At 45.4% G+C, this 19,749-nt stretch overlaps 1 protein-coding gene across 1 annotated transcript in view; it reads left to right on the top strand.

Moving 5' to 3' along the window:
• Positions 1-278: 278 nt before the first annotated feature.
• Zbtb7c (zinc finger and BTB domain containing 7C) overlaps positions 279-19,749 on the top strand; it is a 223,195-nt gene continuing 203,724 nt past the window's right edge. Inside the window, exon 1 of the mRNA XM_042675347.1 lies at positions 279-412. The gene's annotated coding sequence lies outside the window, so the exon portion shown is untranslated. The remainder of the gene's footprint in view (positions 413-19,749) is intronic.

Below are 19,749 nucleotides of genomic sequence, written 5' to 3'. Positions count from 1 at the left end.
GGTGTGTCTCACAGTCTATGGGTAAGGACTTTCAGTGAACTTCCTGAGGTGCATAAAGCTGGTATAGTCACCAGGTACTGCAGGACATAATAAGAAAAAGCAATGAGAGGATGTCTAGAAGATTCCAGAACATTTCACAAAGATGGATGTGCGTCTCTGCCACAGTAGGTGACACAGGCCTCTGTTCTTCCTGCAGATTCCCTGTGAAATAGCTGGAATCTGAGGTGGCTCCATCCCTGAGGAGTGGGTTAGCAGAAGAGGAAGAAGGGATGGTGTGGAGCCCACTCAGGGCCTGAGGAGTGAGCCACAGCCTGTTGAACCTGAAGCCTTCCAGTGGGGGTCAGCACCCTGGGGTGACTCAAGAAGAATCGATGCTTTGGCCCCCACTGACATGTACATGGTGTAATGACAGGTAATGAACCCGAAGCTTGTCTGTCCTTTATGACTGATATGACGGGTGGGAGAATTGATCAGGCTGCTATAGACATAAAATGTCAACCTCAGGATGATAACTATGAAAACAAAGCACAGGACGGCCTGATAAGACGATAGATGGACGCTTTATGGTTATTAGTTTTTGCCCGTGTTTGCAGGAGCCAAGCACCAGAAGATTTAGCATCAGCTGGGTTCACTTCTAGGCTTATGGCAAGGCTCAATGCCTTTATGAATGGAGTGCGTCTTATTTGAGAAACAGAGTAACAAATCAAGAAGTCATTATTCCCATCAGCTCTGGTGGGAGGCAGGGAATCTGTGCCAGTGGGGAAACTGAGGCAGCAAAGGGCAAGGGAGCTCTTGTGTGTGTGTTTGATGCGTGACAGGTGGACCTGGGGACCCTGCTGTTTTGTAATACTTCAGGTTTGCTTCAGATAATTGAATAATAGGTTGGAAACAGATTGGTGTTTTTCATGAGAAAAGGGAAAGAGAGTTCATGGCTCCCCTATTTCCTCAAGGGTGCCAGTACAAGTGACAGATGATAGGAGGTAGCCCAGGAGGTCCGGAGTAGGGATCTGAAGGGAATGCTCAAAATTTGGCAGACATCTTGAGTTTAGCAGTTGATCCTGGAACTTGGCTAAAGTAGGAAGAAGCATCAAGCAGGCTGTTAGGGTCTAGAAGGCAAGGCCTTGGGACTGAAAGGAGAGGGGGTCACTAGGACTAGAAACTCCAAAGCTGGTCCCACCGGTTGTCTGGTCTGCCCTGTCACTTATGCGGGGTGCTGCTCTAGAAACTTCTACCATAGGGAACACGGCAGGCTGAGACAGAAGCAAAAATAGCTTAGAGCCTTGGGAAAATGACCAGGTCAAGGAAGGAAGGGCCTATGTCCAGAAGCAGGAGGCCCAAGAGGGTGTGGCAGATTCCATTCCAGTTCAGGCCAATGTCAGGGTCCCCGGGTCAGAGCCAAGGCTGGGGAGGGGCAGAGCAGTAGGGCTTCTGGGTGGCCTTGTTCTAAATCAGGCAGAAAGAATAAGTTGAAGGAATCCGGAAAGCTGAGCCCAGCTCTAGGAGGTGGATCAGCCACACTCACTAGGCAGCCCCAGGACTTGGCTCCTGCCTCTGCAAGGAAATGGAAGGAACAGAGCTCTGGGGCCTGGAGGGGCTAAGCTGAGAACGAGGTCATTCCTTAGGTGCCTGAGCTAAATATGAAGTATTGGGCCTGAGCTCTCTTCACATTGTAGTTCTCAGTGGGGCACCTGGTCTGTACAGCTAGGCTTGATTGGGGCCTGGGGCAAGGTTGACCATGAGAGGTCTTTTAGTACGAGGGGAGCAAATGCCACCCTGAAGGGGGTGGGCAGGGGAAGATAGGGCAGTGTGCTGTCAGAAGTTCTTTAGTCAGCCAGGTACTGGTGGGTCATACCTGTAATCTTAGCTACTCAGGAGGCTGAGATCTGAGAATTGAGGTTTAAAGCCAGCTCTGGTATAAAAGTCTGTGAGACTTTTATCTCCAATTAACCAGCAAAACACTGGTAGTGGAGCTGTGGCTCTGCAAGTGGCAGAGCACAGCAACTAGGTCCTGAGTTCAAGCCCTAGTGCTAGTAAAACAAAGAAAGAGAAAGAAAGAAAGGAAAGTTCTTAACCTATCTGACCAATAGTTACCAAGCACCTACTATGTACATTTCTCTAATGAAGAAATGCTAAAAATAAGATAGTCTGCTCCCACACAGAGGATGTAGAAGAGGAGAAAACACAGAGACAGATCCTTCTCTACACATTTGTGAAAGCTCTCTCAAGAATAAAGTACAACATTCGAAACAAATCCCAGCCACTGGCATCATAATACATAATCAATATATTTAGTTTACATCACTTTTTGGCTCTCAGAAGTACTCAGGTCTGGCAGATGGGAGAGTGACAGGCTGGAAGGAGGGCATTCTGACCTGGGACTTATAATGGCTGACAGTCTGGTCAATGGGGCTTAAGGTGGGACCTTGCATTTAGAATTGGTGATTATGTTTGAGTATTGTGGCTTGAGAAGCACAGGAGACGGGGGCAGGCAGCCTAGGATTGTGAAGTTCTGAGAAAAGAAGAAGGACATTCTTACAATGCTTGGAGAATCTTGAAAACTGCTTCCAATGAAGTTTCTTGGATAGGGGAAGGATGGAGCAGGGAGGGAGAGGAATGACCCAGCAGAGATAGGAAGCTGGTCACAGGTGTAAGCCATACTACTTCTCTTGCAATTTGCTAGTTAGTCACATGGACAAAAATGAAAAACAAGCAAGTGGAATTGATTTTAATAATGTATTTCATTTAACTCACTATGTTTAGAATATTATCATGTCATCAAATAATCAATATAAAGTATTACCTTTCCTTGGCCTTAATGTCCTTCTTAGTTAAATGGATGGGAGAAAGTGTTTTGTTATGACTCAATCCTGGGGTCAGGTAGATGAACATCCTGCAAGTAAGGCTCAATGGGGCTCGTGGTGCAAGACTGGTGGGAAGTATGGCAACACCCTTTCCTTGCCAAGTCTACAGAATGTCATTCTTCTCTGCAAATTCTTCTTGCTTGCTTCCTGGGGGCCCACGGGGAGCAGCAACCCATGTACCACCTTAAGGTTTGCATAGAGAAGAGGCAGAAAGCCACATTGCCCTTGACTGACAACCTTCCCATGTGTGTTTAACAATTTTAATTTTTCATGATTCTTCTGATAAAAATAGTGCCCGACTAAAAACAAATACATTTGTATTTTCAGTCTCCTTAATTAGTTTCTAATTTGGGGGTTCTTACAACCTTAAAATCATCTCACTGAAATGGTCCTCCAATGATAAAAAAAAAAAAAGAAAAAAATATGAAAAGCACAATCAATTCCAGAGAGATCTTCCTATTTAATTATGCTGATTGGTGCACTAGAGACCCCCGGCAATAGGAACCTCTCAGAATAAGCTTGATTTGAGCAATTTGGTTTTTAAAAATTTAGAATGCATATTTATCATGTTCAACTCTATGCTGTTGTGTTCTCCTTGAGCTTCTTACTTGTCTCCAGAGAAGAGGGAGGAAGGAAGCCAGGGACGGCTGAGGTAAGCCCATGGATTTACTGGCAGGGTTTGGCCTCAAGGAAAAAAGAGGTCTCCAGCTTGTCTGCTGACCCAGAAGCAGGTTGGAAAAGGTAGGCTGATACACCTTTGCAGCTGGGTAGTAGGGGAGTTTTTTCCCCATAAAAACCACCAGAATCAGCCATTCCTCTGTTAGAGATGTAACCAGAACAAAATTCTAAAATGTGCTATGGCTTTGGAGACACTGAGAAAATTGAGTTGGTCAAAAAAATTTGTATCTCATCCTTCAATGTCATGTTATCAGCTTTGCTGTTAAGTAGCAATCCCATGAACTTTGAAGGAGAGAGGAGCCTCCAGCTCCTCCAAAGAACACGAAAGTCAGGTCAAAGCCTGGGTTAAGAGTAAGAGTGGTCCTTGTTTATCAGCAGTCACTGAGCAATCCCTCAGTCTTCCCAACTCTGTTTTCCTCTCTGTAAAATGAGCCACCTACTTCACAAGGATATATGGAGACTTCACAGTAGAAAGCCCAAGACCAGAGGTGACTGTTGGTCACCAGTTGGTGACTGTTATCAGGTGTCATTTTCTAAAACTCACTCCACATATTTGCTCACAGACTTGTGTTGCATGGCTCTGTGGACAGAGTGTAGTACAGCAAAGGATGGCTATCCATAGGTGCCACACTGTTTAAGGACATACAGGTGGTGAAGTCTTTGCCCTTAGGGAGCTTGTGATGGAATTGGAGAGGAAATAAGAATGACCATGATAGGGGCAGCAAAGCCACTCACCCCTGGGTCAATGAGCAATTCAACTACAGTGGGGGGGGGGTGGGGGGGAGGCAATTCCTTGGGGTTGAAATGGTTTGTGAGAGGAGGTGACACCTGACCTGGAGCCTGTGAAGATTTCAGTGGCCAGGCCTCTGTTGGAGGCCTCCGCTGGAGTACTGCCTCCCACACCCACGCTCTGCAGCTGAGCACATAAACCTTGTTTGGATTACTATGTCATAGGACTTAAGACTCAAGTCCTCCTTGTATGGAGCAGGACTTGATGCTTCCCTTGCCTGGCCCTCCCAGCCTCTCCCGTTTTCTCCTCTATTCAGTCTCCACCCACTTACCTCTTACCACTCTCGCCTCTGCTCTGTCTTTAAGCCATTCAGATAAAGCATCCAGGCCTCCACATGGCTTCCAGAAATGAGGGAGGTAAGGTTCCCGCAGAAGCTGGTTGTGCTTCTTGGTTGCTGAGAGCTAGTCAGGGCATCAACTCTCCTGGCTGCGTAGAACGACGTTATTTGGGATGTAAATGGTAGTCATGGCACTTGCCACCCACACTGTTCTTTAATCTGCACTGAAGAAATGAAAGAAAAGGCCTCAGGAAAGGGCAGTGTCATGGTAGATATTTATTGAGGTCTGCTCAGGGCCCAGGGGTCCTGCCTTAGCCACACCCCATTCATAGATGAGCCAGACACTTGTCCTGTCCTGGAGTTCTGGATGAATAAAACTTAGCTTGTGAAGTGGAAGCTGTTGTTATTGTTGATTGGCGGGGGGGGGGGGGGTGTGAAGGGGGAGGAAACGTGACATTTACAATATTCAGCCCAAACTCAGCCTCACTATGGACTTACCCAGCCATCACCAAGCCTCAGCTCTGGGCTCTGTCTCTGCCATCTGGGGAAGTTCCATGGTTTCCCTCCTCCAGCCCCAAATAGTGCCTCTATGGCCTACATGAGTGATGAGGTGGGTGACTGTAAGAAAAGAAAAAGAGCAGAAAGGCAAACCACAACAGACCAACAGGCTTTATTCAGGATGAAAACCTGTCTCCTTCAGCCCGGCTGAAGGAAAAAATGGCACACCTCCCTTACAAATGAAAGGTTAAAGTTTGAGGCAGTGACCACCATGTGTTGCTTGTTTCTGTCTAGCAAAGCTACACGTGGTGGTAATCAAAACACCTGGTTGATTGTGTGCCTATATAAGACCTGCAAATCCTTAGCTCGAGGCTCTCCTCCTTGGCTCCGCTGTGTCGGAGTGTAGGACAAGGCCCGAGCTGCAGCCCGTTTAAATAAAACATCTGTAGAGTCTGACTCTCAGTGGTCTTCTTGTGGGGGGGTCCTGCAACCTTGGCATTACACAACTAAGATCTTCTTTTTGGGAGGCGGGGTGCGGTTGTGGGGCCTGAACTCTGGGCCTGGGCACTGTCCCTCAGCTCTTCAGCTCAAGGCTAGCGCTCTACCACTTGAGCCACAGCGCCACTTCCAGCTTTTTTCTTTTTGCTGAGGAATCAAACCCAGGGCCTCATACATACAAGGCAAGCGCTCTACCACTGAGCCACCTTCCCAGCCCCTAAGGTCTCCTTTTATTAGGCAGAAAAAGTGAAGTCAGGTGGGGCAAATGGGAGCAGGGTGCCATGGAGGCGGGGTAGGAGAGCAATCTTACCTTGAGTAGGAGGTCTCAGGATTTTAGCAGCGCCTGTGTCCACGAGGAGTGTCAGTGCCAGACATGGCCTTGGTCTCGGGCTCTCTTCCAAGACCATAGGGTACATTTGTTCAGGGGAAAGGGAATCTAGATGAGTCAGCAGGGTGGGCAGCAAGACAGTTCTAAGATATGGCTGTCAGGGGGGAAGGTGAGTGCTTTCAGTTTAAGTTATTTTCCATCAGGGACAATGTCTCCCTCCTGGGTTTGTGGTGTGAACAAAAAGACATGAACTAGAGAGAGGTTTTGGTCTCAGAGACCTCAACAACTTTTAGTTCCAGCCCTTTCCATCTTTGCCTGAGAAGAATGATTGTCCTGGTCCTCAGTTGCCTTATCTGTGTATTGGAAATAACTAGTCTTCATGCCCTACTGACATTCTTTCACTGTGAAGAAAGTGTTTAATGGGCCTAGTATGGCAAACACTTCAAGGTGTATGAAAAATTAGTCATACATTAAAAATAGTTCATGCATATTCATATGTACAACTCACATACATAAACCGTACCTAGAAGACAAAATGTGGCTGTCTAGAGGAGACAGGAGCACTATACTTTTTGGTCCTCTGCAACCCTTTGGGGAATGTATATGAGACAAGGATCTCACAGAGAGTCAGTACCCTCCCTCTGTTGGGCTAACTGCCTGTGTGCCCCTGAGCAAGTCATATAACCAACCGCCTTCTCAGCAAAATTGAAGGTTAAAAAAAATGCCAGTGTTGAAAGTGGAGCTGTGGCTCAAAATGATGAAGTGCTAGTCTTGAGCAAAAAAGCTCAGGGACAGTGCCAGGCCCTGAATTCAAGCCTTACAACTGACAACGGGGAAAAAAGGCAGCAATGGGCCAGCACACAGAGATGTAAGAAGACAGAGAGGGATAAAGTGGCGATCTATCCATAGAAGAGGCCACCATGCCTGTGGCTTCCAGGTGGCCTCCATGCTGGTAGAACCCCAGATTCAATAACGCTTGTTAATTGATTAATGTGTATCCTGCCATCTCAGCTGCTTTCCAGGGAGACAGTGGCGATTACTTTTATGTGAGAGAGACTATTGGAGCAGCCTTTTTCTCACCCTGCTGCATGTAAAACTCAGGATGGAGCTTTCCCCCAGCTTGGCTGACAACAGTCAGGTGGCCGCTGGGGCTGAGACCAGCCATCCATTTACCCATTTACTCCAATTAGTTTAGTAACTCAGCACTCACTCTGGGCTTTGATTTACAGTTAATGGTTCATCTCTAAATGAACACTTGTCTGGAATCTTCCATCAGTCAATGGCTGACTTTTAGGAAGTGGTGGTATTGACCTAGATGCCGTGAAATGAGTCCTGGGGTGCCAAATCTATTTTTTTTTTTTTGTGCCAGTATTCCTTACTTCTCCCATTACCTGCCACTAAAGAATGCTTACAAATGTACACTGATGTGAAGGCCACAAGGTAGCAGGGAAATTGCACCAGGCCTTGACTGCACAGATAAGTTCTCAGCTCAGCTCTGCTATCAACTCACTATGCCAAGCAGGAAAGTCATGGGACCCCTCTGGGCCTCAGGACCCTTCATTGGGCCACAGTTGACAAGGGAATTTCTCTCTGAGCCTCTGATTTAAGACAGCACATGGTCCAGTGCAATGGTGTGTGGAAAGTATGTCATAAATTAGGAATGTCTTTGTACAGGTTACAAAAATAACTTCTCGTACCAGGAAAAAACAATTAAAAACAATATCAAGACATTAAACTGAGAGAGTGAAGGGACTTGGGTTCCTCATGAAAGATCATCCCAATCAACAATTCAGGGAATTATGCTCATAAATATATTCCTATTGCTTTTTATACAGATATCTGTTTTTATTGTGGGTCTGGAAAAATATTCCATATTAAACAAAAAAAGGAACAAGCTATATGTTATGTCCCACGGCTTTGGTGTCCCTTCGTTGAACTTTAAAGATCTGCTGTTTTTTTCTTTTTGTCAGTTCTGGGGTTTTAATTCATGTCCGTGTACTTGTGAGGCTGATGCTGTACTGCTAAGCCATGCCTATAGCTCAGTTTTTTTGTTGGTTATTTTTAGGATAAGGTCTACTTTTCAGCCTGGGTGTGTGCCTGAACTGTAATCTTCCTACTTCAGGCGTCCACTCATTTCTGGGGTCATAGGCATATTCCACTGTATCTGGTTTCTATTGTTGAGGTAGAATCTTGTGTACTTTTCTGCCCAGATTGTCTTGGAACCATGATCTTCCCAATCTTAGCCTCCCACGTATCTTGGGATGCTAGGCATGAGCCACTGCATTCAACTATCATGGGGGGTAGTGTCTCACAAGCTCTTATGCCTGGGCTGGCCTGGAATCACAATTCTCCCTTTCTCCATCTTCTAAATTAAAAGGATTAGAGGCATGAGCTACTGCACTTGGCTTTTCCTGAGTACTATCAGCCTCATTTTGTTCTTAAAAGGTGTCTGAGAGGCTTGAGATCTCAATCTTCCTGCTTCTGCTTCCCAAATAGTTGGGAGTACAGGTGTAAACCACCACACCCAGCTACTGTAATTCTTTATTATGTGGCTTTCTATAATATAGATATAATTTATAGTAGAATTAATTTAACTTGTTCATGAGCATCAGAGTGGTGCTGAATGCTCGAACTGATTTGCTGTTTGACTGCCACTCTGCTCAAGGAAAAAAGAGGCTGAGGAGGGGAAGAGCTCACTCACAGTCAAAATCTCCCTCCTCAGGGAAGGCACCACTATCTCACTTCACCAGGAATCCTTCTGTGGTAGGTTCTCTGGCTGACCACTGCATGGGGTACTGCACCTCACAATTTTGACACCAGGACCGGAGCTAAAGTAGAGCTGGGGACCATAGTGAGAAAGCTCTGGGAGAGGGGGATGGAGGAGTGGGCAGCGTGCTGGGGGAGGGGGCTTGAGAACTTGAATGCGTGCTTAGAACAGTTGGATTGCTCTTGGACCCAGGAGTTGAATGAGATAGGTGTGTTGTAGCTGTAGCTGTAGCATTCCAAAGAAGCACAGGCTCTGAGGAAGCCTGCCTGATTCTCTGAGAAGGCAGGGAAGCCCGGCCATCATGGCCAGTTATAGCGACTACCTGACATCCTGCTTCTGCCTCTTTGTGGCCAGACACTGATGACTTACCCACTCTCTGGGCTGGGAGTGGGGGTGTCCCAAACAAGATGGCACATTAGCATCCATTGTTCTGAAAGGAGACATTTTTGGTTTTTTGCTGGCAATGATTTCCCATTTGCTCTTGGGTTCAATTGAATTAGAGATTTTGAATAGGTACAGTATTTGTATAGTTCAAAAATCAAAGTACTATACAAAGATGATATTTCTCTCACCTTTGTCCCCTTCCACTCAAACTCTGCTCCTCTTGTCCCTATGGAAACCGTTTGCCTTATTTCTTGGTTTGTTCTTCCACTATTTCTTTGTGCTATTAAAACACAGAACATTGAATATCCCTGTTTAATTTCCATTTTACCATACAAAACATAACCTGCTGTATACTCTACCTTGTACTTTGTTGGTTTTTGAAAAAATATGTCCTGGATATCTGTTCATGTAAGTACACAGAGCCCTTCCTTTTTTTTTTTTTTTAATAGCTGTGTAGTATTCCACTGTGGGCATGGACCAATTTAGTCACCAGTGCTCGATTAAGGGACTCCTGGACTATTTTCAGTTTTTTTTCTATTACAAACAATTCTTTAGTTTAACTGGTGGATGGGCATCTGTGTGGTGCCATAAGCTCCGATTTGCTGTTTGCTCCTCCTGCTATCCCTTCAGTTTGATATAATTTGGAATTTGTTGTATACATGTGCTAAATAAAAAGCACCTAATTCTTTGCTAGAAGTAAGCAGTGTATTATGACATAGAAGCAGATAAGTGAGGAAGACTCTTCCCAGGCTCCTATGCTCTGTCTTATACTCTCCAAGTGATCCTGTCCCTAGTCCCTTAGCTTTCTACAATTATCACAATGCTTGCAAGGTGCAGTTTCCCTTGCTTTCCTACCTGGGCTGCTGAGGAAGTGTTTACTGTCATTTCTCCTGTGGTTTGGATGGAGACTGAGGGGTACCAACAGGTGATAGAAGTGGCTGTGACCTGGACTTGTCTGAGGACATGACTTCCTCTCTTGCCTCTGCTGCCAATGAATGAGGTGACCGTACCCTTCACCTGTCACACAGGTGTGCTGTATGATGTGGAGGCCTTTCCCATGGGGTATTCTACAGGCCTTGGAGCATCCAGATGATGTGAAACATTGTGTTTAATCCACAGGTCCTGAAGGGGGTGGTGTCTGAAGTTACTGTCTCAGCCCTGGGCCAATTCTGGGTGTCAGGAATGACTTCTTCAATGTGGAATCAGAGCTTGATGAAGCTGGCCTGTGGTGCTACTAAAATGATTTGCCCACATGCCCTTTCTCATTACTTAGAAGCACATCATTTGGTTACAGATTTGTGGAGCCCTTTCCTTGCCAGTGCATGAAAAAGGGATATTTCACACATGTTTCACATTAGCCTGTGATTTAGCTTCTCACTGAATAAGAATCAATGCAACAGCCAACTACCACCCGAGAGCCCATTTATATAGTGTGACCAGCTGCCACGGCTCCACTTTTGACTGCCATCTTGTCGAATCTGATAAGGTAATAGTAATAATAACTTACATTTTTATTTTGTGACTCCTTCCCTGAGGCTTAGCTGTTGGTGCCTGTGCCTTTGCTCTTGTCGATCTGTTTCTGTCCAGGTTGCATTGGGGTCTGTTAGGACCCTCAAAGTGAGTTTCACCCAAGAGAAAGGTGCATCACTTAGCAATTCATCAGTTAGTAGATTGATCAATCATTCAATCCAGTTTTGCCTAGCACAGAACCCTTTAACTCACTCTGCTCAGTGGGTCCCTTGATGTAATACTGCATGCCTGAGAACCAGTGCTTCTTGTAAACCACCTCATCCTCCAGCCCCTGCTTAAGCAGGGCCCTCTCTCTCACCCTCCTGGGCAGTTTCACCTGCTCTATGTGTTAACTGTGGCTAGAATTTGCACTTTCCCCTATTCCCTGTGTCTTCACACAGCTCACCACCACCTCCCCCTCATAGCACAGAATGTCTGTTTGCCACCCAGCTCCACCCCATCTTCATCTAGCACATCAGTAAATGGGCTTGTCCCCCTCATACCACTGCTTTCTCTAGGCTTTAGCGGTTTTTGTGTTACTTCTAGAATAGAGGAAGAGAGTCTTACCAGGGTACTTAAGATCCTTTTCACCACATCAACCTCCTCCTCTCATACCCTCTTCCTTTTGGCGTTGAGAGCAAGCAAAGCTCTTTCCTGCCTCAGAGCTATGTGCACTCTTCTCTTTGTGGAGGTGGCTTCCCCCATCTTGGCAATGGTAACTCATTCTCACCAGTCAGAGAGCAGCCAGGCTATCCCTTCCCTGGCCCTTGGGACTGGGTTAGGGCCTGGTGTCTGTGTCTTAGCTTTATCGCGTGCCTTAGTCCATTAGCCTGCCATAATAGAATATTGTTTGTTGGTTTATTCTTCCTGTATTTCTTTGGGCTAAAGTGGAATATACATTTATACGCATACATAAATGTATATAATATATATTATATAGAGTATCCTAGGTTCAATTTTACTAAAATGTAGCCTATTGTATACTCTACACTGGACCTTCTTTATTTCTTTATTTGCATATCCTGCAATCTCTCCATGCGTATGCATTGCCCTCTTACAAACAACATAAAATCATGGCTTATAGGCTGCAGGCTGAGAAGACCAAGAAGCTGCTAGCAGCTTGAGTGTCTGGTATGGACTGGTTTCTTCACAGGGGGTTCCTCCTTGCTGCATTCTCACCTGGAGGATAGCTGGCTCAAGCTACTGGGGCCTCCTGAGAGGGCATTATAAGAGAATCTTTTTTTGTTGTAGTGCTTGCTTGACATAAGCACTACCATTTTAAGAGTCAGCACTATCTTATAAGAAGGTATATTAGTCAAGCCACATCCTGTTATAAGAATTGTTTTTCTAGGGGCTGGAGTTGTGGTTCAAGTGCTATAGAGCACCAGCTGAGTAAGAATTGTTTCTCTGACAAGTTCCTGCTTTAGCCAGGTGTCCAGACTTCGGATGATTGTGCAGACAAACTTTAACCCCTTTAAAATTAGACAATCACAATTGTGAACCTAAGTTCTAACCAATCAGAATAAAGGGCAGTAGTAGAGCAGGGCACCGGTGGCTCACGCCTGTACTCCTAGCTACTCAGAAGGCTGAGATCTGGGAATCGAGGTTCAAAGCCAACCTCAGGCAGGAAAAGTCTTATCTTCAATAAACCACTAGAAAACCGGAAGTGGTGCTGTAGCTTAAGTGGTAGAGTGCTCGCCTTGAGCTGAAGAGCGCAAGGATAGCACCCAAGCCCAGAGTTCAAGCCCCACGACCGACAAAAAAAAAAAAAGGCAGTAGTAATTTATTAGGTATAAAACCTGGTGGACTACCCAACCAGTATTCTTGTTCTCTTGTTAGTAACATGTCCTCCTGCAAAAGTAAACTTACCTTGCTGAGTTCTTTATGAGTTGGGTTGTTCTTACACCCCCAAATCCAGAGCCATTTCAACAATGTGGATCTCTCTCTCTCTCTCTCTCTCTCTCTCTCTCTCTCACACACACACACACACACACACACACACACACACACACACACACAGAGAGGGGAGGAGATAGAGGCCAGGGGTGCAGCCAACCAGTCTTCAATGTTAAAGATAGCCTCCTCTTTCATCCCTCCAGCAAAGGTACCCACACTGTCAGGAGAGCTAATATTCAGAAATCCTTGCTGAGCATTTATAGGAGCCCTAGTCATGCTAAGTCCACTGGGAACTACCCAGATGGAGGGTACTACATCTAAAAAGGACAGGAACTTGCAACTAAGCCTATATTGGGGGAAATGGCTTCCCCTCTTTGCTGTGTGAAGAATGGAACTGAGAGGTTGGGGCATGGGTGGGGTGAGTGTAAGTAGCTGTTGAGAGCAAAGAGAATCCAGATGGGGACAGCCTGATCTGATGGGTGTGAGGTCTGGGCATGAGGGCCATTCCTTTGAGCAGCATCTTTGCTCATAACCACTAGCATCTGCTGTCTCCTCTTTGGCCAGAGCCTTCAGTGCTTAGGGGCCTGAGATGGGGGCACAGAGCAGGGATACTGCTCCTGGCAGGGGCAGATTCAAGTGTACTCTACTTGCAGTGAAGTGGTGTTGACCTGCTGCAGGGGCTCTGAGAGCAGATTCCTGCTGCTGATTCCTGCTGCCCTTGGGAGGTGTGAGGACGAAGGGTAGGTGTAAATCACACTCCATCCAGTTTCCCCACCCCCACCCCCACACCATTTTCACCTAGGAAAAGTCTAATAAAAATGCATTTCAAGTCCTAGTCCTAAAGGAGCAAGCATGGGGAGGAGCTGGGTCAGGGCTTTGGCCCAGCACAGCCTTGATTAAATGGAGCTGAGCCGTGGGGCTTTTTCTGGCCTTGGAAGCAGCCCCAGGGTCCCTGGAAGCAGTGGGGTCCTAGGTTACTCCACTTTCCAGGCCTGTTCGTGGCAGAAAGTCCCTGGGTCCCAGTGCACTAGTGACTTATATGGGCACACACTTTGCCTGGCAGTCCTGCCTGCGTGGTACAATCAGCTTCCATCTAAGTGGAAAAGCCTCAAGCCAGGGCTTTGCCTGAGAGAGCAGGTGCTGGACAGAGAATTGGGGTGTGCAGCACCTGCCAGGGGCAAGGACTAGGGAGCCAGATCACACCTTTTGAGCAGTGGTTCTCAGCCCTGACTGCATATTAAAATCTCCTGGTATCTTGGAGAAAATTCCACACCAGGCTGTATCCCAGATCTATTAAAGCAGTCTCTGGGTAGGGGTGGAACTTAGGCACCAGTAATTTTTCAATTTCTCCACATGACTTCAATGGGAAGCCAAGGCAGAGAATTGTTGATTTAAAGTCTCCCTGGACTCAGGCAGCGTGGCCATGTGTAGGCTATGGTGAGGGCACCAGGGAATGATCGGGAAGAAATCATGGGGCACATAGACTCTGTGTGGGGAGGGACTGTCACCCCTCAGGCTACACAAAAGACCAGAGTCTCCCTTCAAGATGGCTGCATGAATGCTGGGGAAAGACCCTGACACAGAGTTGTTGGCCAGAGTTGGGGTCAGAGGCACAGGCTATGCTGCTAGCATAGGGGATCCCCTAGGGTAGTGAGGGAAGGAGGCAGGAGTGCCTGCTAGCCTTGGCCTGGTTTGATAGATTTTGTATTGCAATTATTTGGACGTGTTTCTGGTCTTTGCTACCAGACTGGAAGCCTGGAGAGAGTCTCAGCCACTTTATAATAATGTTAGGCACTGGCTACTTCCCACCTCTGCCACTGTAGTCTCTCACCTGGATGATTACAGCCAGCTCAGGGTTGGCATCCAGCCTCTGCCCTCAAGCCTTCTGCTCTCAAGGTAGTCAACAGGATCCTTCAGTATGTGGTTCAGCACTACTTTCTTTGCTTAGAACCTTTCAGTGGCTTCCCCAGGTCACTCAGAATGAATTGCAGATCACCTGGCTGCATTTTCCTTCCTGACCCATCCACCCACTTTGTTGGCTTGCTCCACACCAGCACTGGCAGCCTCCAGATCTTTGGAGGACTCTTCACTCAGGACCTTTAGATGGATATTCCCTCTACCAGAGAGCCTTGACACAGCCCTTCCTTCCCCCTCCTTAATGTGATGTTCATAGGGGAGCCTTCGCTAGCCAACTCCTTCATGATCTCCTGGATAATACTCATAAACCAATGATATATCTTTTGTTTATTTCTGTCTCTATGAACCATGGTAGCCTGTGAACTCCAAGGTGTTTTTTTTCTATTTTGTTTGTTGTTGTAGAGCCAGGGCATTCAATTTTAGGAGGTCAGGATGTGTACTTCTGGTTTTGCCTTCTTGTGTTGTTGGTATTTAGAAGTGGTTTAATCATAGCATGTGGCCTATGACATTCTCTCTCCTGGTCTATGCATGATCTACTTTTATTTAATTATACATGTAATTAGTTATTTTTATTAATGTCATAAGTACCCAAGAGCTCATCGCCCCCAAATAAAGCCAGGATGTAACAAAATTCTACATTCAAATGTATGAGTCTGCTTCAGCCCAACCCCCTGCATCTTAACCATCTTCCTTAGTCCCCAGGCTCTCATTCCCTGTTGTTCTTTGTGTATACTTTTATTGCAGCTGTAGGAACTCTTTTAAAGGATATTTTATTGTAGTTATTTTCAACCTTATTCAAAGCCTACTGCACTGTATATAATCTGTGGAGTACTTTTCACCTAATAATTATACTAAGATCACCCTATACTGTTATGTGTAGTTTATTGCTGTATATATGCAGTAGCTTCTTTGACTCTGAAAAGTGTTTGTGTTATGGATATTTAGTGCTGTGTCTTTCCATAGAGACAATTTCACAGCAATAGCTAAAGACTTCTAAATACTCCTCTGTGCAAGGCACACTAATTATTTTATCAACCCAGTTAACTGTTTGGAAAACTGAGACACAAGGTAGGCAACTGGCTCAGATTGCACTTACAAGGCCAAAGGCAGGATTTGGACTTGCATAATATAGCTGTGGAGGCCTTGCTTCTAGCCCTATACTGTATTGTCTCCCTGAAGGAACAAATAAATGTCTCCCCCTATCAATTTCTTCACTAATAAAAGAACATGCCAGCTGGCCTTCTACTAACAGGGACTGGAACCTACCCAGCAGGTTCTGCACTTAGATTTGGTTGCCAAGACAGGGGACAAGGCTGAGACTTGTATCCTCTCCCTAAGGGAGAAAAGAATGTGCTCAGGAGATTTTTGTGTCCCTTCACAGCACAGTCTGGGTGACTGTAGAGGCCACACTTGCAGAGCTGGGCATGTGTTGACCAGTCTGAGCAAGGGTTGAGACTTTCTTGGGCTCCAGTCATCAGCTGCCTAGAGCCTAGAGTACCCCCCTAGCCCCAAGGTGTGATTTCTTTCACTATATTAGGAAGAAATAGAACGAATGGGGAACTGGTAGTCTGGTAACAAAATTGGACAGACACTTGATGCTGTCCTAAGAACAATTATCCTGCTCTAGGATATCTATGCAGCAGGGCCAGTTTGGCTGAATAAATGAACACTGTCGGGCTTTGGTCCAAGCCCAAGGTTGGACTCACATGGGCCAGTCTGGACTGGAGAGAGGTTGAAGGCCCCAGAGTTTACTGTCTGGTGAGGAGTGGCTGGTCTGGTGTACCGGTGTTTTTGCAAAGCCTGGAGCAGAGCGAATAAAGTCCCAGCAGGCACTGGGACTTCACTGACTGGCTTGTAGAAGGTAGACAGCTGTCTGGCAGGAATTTCCACCTGGGAACAGGGGCTGAGTCATGAAAGGTTCCAGACCAAGTCTGGAGGAGAAAAGGAAAACAAGTGACATGTTCATTGGTATCAATAGGGGGAGATAAAGAGTAGAAGACAAACAGCTAGACCTCCACTGGACAGAAGTCCACTGGGGCCCTCATGAATGCCTTGAGGAGGGTAGGTGTCTAGGAAGGAGGTAGTAGTCCGTGAAGACTGCTGAGTCTCAACAATAGCCTGTGCATTAGAATTGCTCTGGGAACTTCCAAAATTTGAATGTCCTGGCTCACTCAGTATGACCTAGTACATTTGAACTTCAGGTAAGCAAAGAAAAAGAGTTTAGTATTAGAATATCTGCCTATATTGTCCAGGACATACTCTCTCTCTCTCTCTCTCTCTCTCTCTCTCTCTCTCTCTCTCTGAGGATTTTAGAAAATTATTTATTTAAAAAGTTTTTTTGCTGGTACCAAATCTGGAACTTGGTACATTTTGTTTTTGTTTTTTAAATTTTATTGTAAACTATACAGAGGGGTTACAGTTACACAAGGCAATGGTATATTTCATGTCTAGCATTGTTACCACCTCTGTTGTTCTTCTCATATTATCCCTTCCCTCCCCTACCTCTGTCACTCCTCCCTGCCAGAAGTTGTAAAGTTCATTTCCAACATTATGTCTTGTGAGTATCATTGTTGCAATGGGTCATCCTGTGTCCTTGTTTCAGCATTTTGTTATTCCCCTTCTCCTCCTCAAATTAAATAAATGTATATACAAGATGCAGGGTACCAAAATCAAATATAGTGACACCAGGGGATATACCACAGGAGGAAGAACATATAAAAGAAACAGAAAAATCATGTAGTACACTAAAAATAACAAAAACGAAAAACCTCTTGTGTTCATATCTTGGTGTTCATTTCACTTAGCATCATCTTAAATAGTCATAGGTACATAGCTTTTGAGCTTTTCTGCTCATCTGATAAGATTATCCTAGATGTATACTAATTGTTGCAAATAAGGGAAACCACTGGACCAGTATTTCTTTGAGTCGGACTTACTTCACTTAATATGATTTTTTCCAAGTCCTTCCATTTTCTAACAAATGGGACAGTGTCATTCTTTCTGATGGAGGTATATAATTCCATTGTATGTATATAGCACATTTTCTTGATCCATTCATTTACTGAGGGGCATCTGGGTTAGTTTCATATCTTAGCTATGGTGACTAATGCTGTAATAAACATAGTTGTGCTGGTAGCTTTAGTATGGTCTTGTTTGTGATCATTTGGGTAAATCTCTGGGATTAAAAATAGCCTAAACATTATAGAGAAAGAACATACAATTATTCAAGACAAATCCAAGAAATATGATAGATTCATTCAACAGATAGAAGACACCATCAGAAGGCCTAATTTTAAGACTAATAGGTGTAGAGGAACACCTACAGGCAAAAGTTAGAGGTCTAGGAAATGTATTTAACAGAATCCTAGAAGAGAACTTCCCAAACATACAAAAAGCTAGGCCCTTCAGATAGAAGAAGCCTTTAGAACCCCAAATAGACCAGACCAGAACAGGACATCCCACCATCTAGGACATTCTTATCCACAACTTATTCTTTCTCTGAAATTCAAGTGAAGTTGAGTGTTGTATATTTTTTGATCACTAAATCTAGCAACTTGGCACACCAAGGATCTCTCTATACCAGGGCTGGGCCTAAATGGGGGTAACAATCTGTTCTATAGTTTTTTTTTTAAGCTTCTTTTAGACCAACTCTACTCATGGATGTCCTGGAGACTACTTTTTTTTTTTTTAAATGTTCTTTTTACAGGTTCCAATTCAGTAGATCTGGACAGGGCTGAGGTTCTTTCTTCCTAACAAGCTCCCTGACCTTGCTGATAACTAGGATCATACTTTGAGTAGGATATAGGCTGAGTAATTTGTCTGGAGGCCTCAAGCTCAGTTCTTCTAGGTGATCTGATTCCCAGACAGACTTAACTCCACCTAGTCTAGGCTCTTTCTTGGCACCTTTTTGTCTGTTCTTGCTGGCCTGAAGCCTCAGGGATTTACTAGGTACAGAGTGAACTACTCTACATCTTGGGGAGATGCTAAATGTGTGGATGGTCATTTCCTGGAGCTGGGCATGCCAGGTACACCTAGCCTGGGAAGCTGAGTCCATGCCTTGGTCAAGTCACTTAACATCTCTGAGCCTCAGGGGCTAAGAGGGATGGAGGAGTGATAACTGTAACAAAAAGAGGCCTGGATAAACCATGGTGCTAGAGCTTCCTGGATCCATGAAAATGTCAGATGAGATAGGGACAAGGAAGAAAGTACACCAGCATCCTTTCTGTGGTGGGTTCTCAGTTGGAATCAGTTGCCATTCACTGAGGAAATCCTACCCCCATTATCATTGAAGAACTTTCTCACCACAACCTCAAGATCTAATCCAACACCAGTGATCTGCCTGGAAATGTCAGGCATTCAAAATGCCAATGAACCAACTTGTGACAAAGACACAGTCTCAGAAGTTGGGGAGCTGAGCCCCTAGGGATGGAGCATGTGCCATGATGGGTGCTGACTTGCATGAGATACTATATGCCAGGCACTCTGCCATCTCTTGATGTATTGAATCATGACAGCATTTCTGGGAGGTATAGCCTGTTGTTACCTGTTCTTCACCCAAGCACAGAAAATCTAAGCAGTTGCCCAGCCAAGCTGGGGTTGGGATTCAAATGACTGACTTCAAACACCATGCTGCTCACTTTGTCCTCTATTTTAATGTGAAGAGCTACATGGGTTTTAAGCCACATTATAAGAGGGCTGACACTTGAATACATGCAGAAGGAGTAGAAAGTGTCATGGTGTAGGGGATGACAGGACTCACTGAGGTATCATGGGGACAGGAGAGACAGGAAAGGAACTTGGCCAGGCAGCTTGGACAAGGCCAGTGCTGAAATGAATACATGTGCTGGCAGCGTGGATTGTCCAAGGAGACCCTCCTGGGTTGGGAAACTAGTTATATTACCAGTCCTGCCTGCCTGAGAGCTACTTCCATGCCCCCTGGGCAGAGGTGCTGATAAAGGACAGCTTCCTGCTAAGGTAATCTGACCTGGCTTCTTGAGAGCTGGGTAGCAGCAGGGAAGACACAGATGGCAGGCCTCACATAAATGTTCTAAGGAGGCAGGAGAACCTCAGTGGAAGTATAGAGATTCTTGCTTTCATCTGAAATTGTACCTAGCAAGAACTTCAGGAATCAGTGCTTACTTATTGAGGAGAAGTATCTACCCCAAGGTTATACTCTTTCTGCTTGTATTTATCTTGTTGATGAAGAAAAATCTGAATAAAGGCAAAATTTTACTGGAATAATACAGATCCTCCATTCATACCTTTAGATGTTCTTGGCTTCTCTATGAGGTACAAGGTAAGGCTGTAGACTGAGAGCCAACACAGATTTGTTTCGTTTTCATCCCA

Source organism: Dipodomys spectabilis, unplaced genomic scaffold, assembly GCF_019054845.1.
Source record: "Dipodomys spectabilis isolate Male_0828 unplaced genomic scaffold, ASM1905484v1 ptg000024l, whole genome shotgun sequence".
In the NCBI taxonomy this organism is placed as follows: domain Eukaryota; kingdom Metazoa; phylum Chordata; class Mammalia; order Rodentia; family Heteromyidae; genus Dipodomys; species Dipodomys spectabilis.
This window is presented reverse-complemented; position numbering and strand designations above follow the sequence as displayed.